Consider the following 5012-nt stretch of genomic DNA (forward strand, 5'->3'; position numbering starts at 1 on the left):
GTTATACTCCAGTCAAACATCACAGAAAAACTGTGGCACACCCCCATCACTACCAGCAAAGACTGATTGGAGAGCCTAGACTTCCATCCTCACTAGACTGTAATGAGGTGTTTCTATTCCCCACTAAGACAGTGTCAGAAAACACCAAGTAGAGATCTGGGACTGTGGTGGAGATTATCACATTATCTGCATCAGGTGATAATGAGGCTTCTCTATGTGGTGTCAGTAGAGATAACTTGGAGAGCCTGGACTATCCCTGCCCAGCAGTGTCAAGATGCCCCTCCCACTTCCTACTGAGCTGGTGTCAGAGGAGGCCTGATGGAGAGTCAGAATTATCACCATCGCCCAGCAGTTAATGAGACTACTCCACCACAACCACCCTGTCAAGTTAGTGGAGGTCATGGGGGGAGCAGAAATGAGGCATTTCTGCCTCTTCTACCCAGGATGGTATCAGGAGAGGATATCCTAATGGGGAGCCTGAATCCCCATCCCACACAGCAGTAACAAGTAGTCCTTCCCTCCATGTGATGTCACTGCAAGCTAAATGGGGAACCTGGAGATGGATGTCTATCTCCACCTTACGGTAATGATACAGCCCTCCCTGTCCCCCACCAGAGCAATGTCAGAGGAAGCCTGCTAAAACAGTTGATTGAAATAAGATCCAGAGCCTCATGATAATATACCCAAAATGTCCAGGTTTCAATCTAAAAATCACTCATTATACCAAGAACCAGGAAAATTTCAATTTGAATGAGAAAAGAAACTCAACAGATGCCAACACTGAGATGACTTTAGATACTAGAATGATCTGACAAGGATTTTAAAGCAGCCATAATAAAAATGCTTCAATAAGCAATCACAAACATATTTAAAACAAATTTTGTAAAAAACAAAATGAAACAAAATTCAGCAAATAGAAGATATAAAGAAGAACTAAATGGAAATTATAGAACTGAAAAATACAATAACCAAAATTTTAAAACTCAGTGGATAGGAGCAATACTAGAGCTGAGAGGACAAAGAAAAGAGCCAGTGAACTTGCAGACCAATAGAAATTACTAGATCTGAACAACAGAGACAACAGACTGGAAAAAAAATAGAACCTCAGGAGACTATGGAACTTTTATAAAAGATCTAGTGTTCATGTTATCGGAGTCAGAGAAGAAGAGGAAAAAGAGGATGGGCTGAAAAAGTATTCAAAGAAATAATNATCGGAGTCAGAGAAGAAGAGGAAAAAGAGGATGGGCTGAAAAAGTATTCAAAGAAATAATGACCAAAACTTTCCTCAATTTGGCAAAAGAACACAAACCTATGAATTTAAGAACCCCAGTGATCCTCAAATAGGATAAAACCAAAGAAATCCACACCAAGACACTTTATATTCAAACTTCTGTAAACTAAAGACAAAAAACAAGTCTTTTAAGCAGAGAGAGAAAAACAACACCTTACCTATAGGGATGAAACAATTTGAATGACAGTTCATTTCTCATCACAAACCATGGATGCCAAAAGCAAGAGGCACATTTTGCAAGTGCTGAAAGAAAAGAGCTGTCAAACGAGAAACCTATATCCAGCAGAAATACCCATCAGAAATGAAGATGAAATCAAGATATTCTCAGACAAAGGAAAACTAAGGGAATTTGTAACCAATGGACCTATCCTAAAGGAATAATTAAATGAACTTAAACTTGAAGATAAAACAATAAGGGAACACAGAAAGGAAATGAAACAATAAGGAATCTTGGACTATCAGAAAAAATAAAGAGAGGGCCGGCCCGGTGGCGCACTGGAGAGTGCGCCGCTTGACAGCGTGGCGGCGTTCCTGCCGAGGGTTCGGATCCCATGTGGAGACCGGTTCCCGCTCACTGGCTGAGCGCGGTGCGAGCGCAACACCGAGGGTCGCAATCCCGTTGCCGGTCCCCGGTACGGGTGCGACACCGAGGGTTGCGATCCCATTACCAGTCAGTAGAAAAGACAAAAAGGAAAAAAAAAAGAAAAAGAAAAAATAAAGAGAAATGGAAAGAGTAAAAATATGGGCAAATAAAATAGATTTTTCTCCTCTTGAATTTTCTAAACTATATTTGATGGTTGAAGCAAAAATTATAACACTGTCTGATATAGTTCTTAGTGAATGTAGAGGAAATATTTAAGACAATTATATTATAAATGGGAGAGGGTAAAGGGGTTCAAAAGGAGAAAAGATGTCTTACCACTCAAATTGACAAATGTTAATACAAGTAGATTGTGGTAAGTTATGTACATATCATGTAATACCTAGGACAACCACTTTAAAAGAAAAAGAACCTATACAAACAGATACACTTAAAATACAATAGTATTTCAAAATGAATTCTTAAAAATGTTCAAGTAACCTACAGAAAGACAAGAAAAAGAAAACAGGGAAACAAAAAAAAAAAGAAAGAGAGAGAAAACAAGAAATGAAATGGAGCACTTAAGCCCTAATATACTAATAATTATATTAAGTGTAAATGATCTAAAATACACCAAGTAGAAGATGGAGATTGGCAGAATTGATTTTTTTAAATGATCCAACTATGGGATGCCTACAAGAAACTCACTTCAAAACTAACAATACAGGCAGATTGAAAGTAAAGGATAGAAAAAGAGATCTCATACAACATTAACAAAAAGAAAGCAGGAATGGCTATATTAATGTCAGGTAAAGTACACTCAGAGTGAAGAAAATTACCAGAAACAGAGAAAGACATTATATAAGGATAAAAAGATAAATCTACCAAGAAGACGTAGTAATTCTAAATGCATATGCACCAAATAAAAGAGCTGCAAAATATGTGAAGCAATACATAAAAGAAATTGTATACCATGATCAAATGGAGTTTATTCCAGGATGCAGGGCTGGTTCATTATTTGAAAATCAGTCAATGAAATTTACCATATCTACAGGCTAAATAAATGTATACAATAGTCTTTCCAACAAATGATTTTAGAGCAACAGAATACCCACAGGACAAAAAAGAAAACTTTGACCTAAACCTAACACCTTATATAAAAATTGTCTCACGTGTATCTTAGACTTAAATGTAAAACAAAACTATGAACACTTTTAGAAGAAAACATAGGAGAAAATCTCCTGAACCTAGGGCTTGGTGAAGAATTCTTAGATACAACACCACAGGCACCATCTGTAAAAGAAAATTAATAAATTGGACTTCATCAAAATTATAAAAGTTGCTCTGAAAAGGACAATGTTCAGAGGATAAAAAGACAACCTACAGACTGGGGGCAAGTATTTTAAAATCACATATCAAATAAAAGACTAGTATCTATAATAAGAACTCTCAAAACTCAACAGTATATCGTCTCATGCCCATTAGGATAGCTACTATAAAGAAAAGATGGTGCAGCTGCTATGGAAAACAGTATGGAAGTCCTTCAAAAAATTAAAAACGTAATTACCTTATGATCCAGCAGTTCCACTGGGTATATATCCAAAAGAATTGAAAGCAGGGTCTCAAAGAGATATCTGTAAACCCTTGTTTATAGCAGCATTATGCACAATAGCCAAGAGGTGGAAGGAACCCAAGTGTCCATCAATGGAAGAATGGCTAAACAAAACATGGTATATACAACGGTATGGTATATACCAAAACATGGTATATACTTCAAAAAGTTCATAGAAAGATTCACATTATCTTTTAATTCTATTTTGCTACAAACTTTCTGAAGTACCCTTAAACATACAATGGAATATTATTTAGCCTTAAAAAGGAAGGAAATTCTGACACATGTTACAGCATTGATAAAACTGAAGGACATTATGCTAAGTGAAATAATCCAGTTTAAAAAGACAAATACTATATGATTCTCCTTATATGAGCTACACAGAGAAGTCAGTTCATAGAAACAGAAAGTATACTGGTGATTATCACCAGGGAGGGGGGCAGGGAGAAATGGGGAGCTGTGTAATGGGTATAGAGTTTCAGTTTTGCAAGATGAAAAAGTTCTAGAGATTAGTTGCCCAACAGTGTGAATATACTTAACACTACTGAACTATACAATGAAAAATGGTTAACACAGTAAATTTTATGCTATGTGTTATTTACCACGATTTTAAAAATCAAACAAACAAATAAACCAAGTAGAAAATAGACATGAAGAGACATTTCACCAAAGAATATAAAGTAGCAAACAAGCACATGAAGTTCAATATCACTAGCCACTGCGAAATGTGAATTGAAACCACAACGAGATAGCAGTACACACCTATTAGAATAACTAAAATAAAAAAATAATGACAATGTCAAATGATGGAGAAGATGCAGAAAAGTCAGATTTCCCATACATTGTTGGTGGGAATGTAAGATGGCTCATTGCTCTGGAAAATAATTTGGAAGATTCTTTAGAAACTAAACATACACTTAACATCTAATTATAAATTAGTATTTTATCTAGAATTATAATACATCAATGTGCATGTTTGTCAGGAGTCATGATTAATAGTTATATGTGCCTTTTATTGGTGAAGGCAGTCGTAAATAAAGTATGGTAGCTAGAAAAAAAAAAAACTAAACATACACTGACCGTACAACTCAACATTCATACCCCTGGGCATTCATTTCAGAGAAATGAAGAATATCCACACAAAAACATGTACACAATCATTCATAGTCAAAAATGGGAAACAACCAAAATGTCCTACAGTGAGTGAATGGTTAAACAAACTGGTACATCCATACCTTGATATACTATGAAGCAATAAAAAGGAATGAATTATTAATGCACACTACAACGTGCACAAGCCAATCTTAAAAGTCTCAGAATGTATGATTCCATTTATATAATGTTCTTGAAATGACAAAATTATAAAGTTGGAGAATGGATTAGTGGTTGCCAGGGGTTAGGGATGGTCATGAACGGGGCGGGGGGACTGACTATAAAGGGTAGCACGCAGATCTCTGTGGTGAGGAAATAGTTCTGTATCTTGATCGTGATGGTGGTTACACAAAGCTACACATGTGACAAAAAAAAAA

Source organism: Galeopterus variegatus, unplaced genomic scaffold (assembly GCF_000696425.1).
Source record: "Galeopterus variegatus unplaced genomic scaffold, G_variegatus-3.0.2 Scaffold2098, whole genome shotgun sequence".
In the NCBI taxonomy this organism is placed as follows: Eukaryota; Metazoa; Chordata; class Mammalia; order Dermoptera; family Cynocephalidae; genus Galeopterus; species Galeopterus variegatus.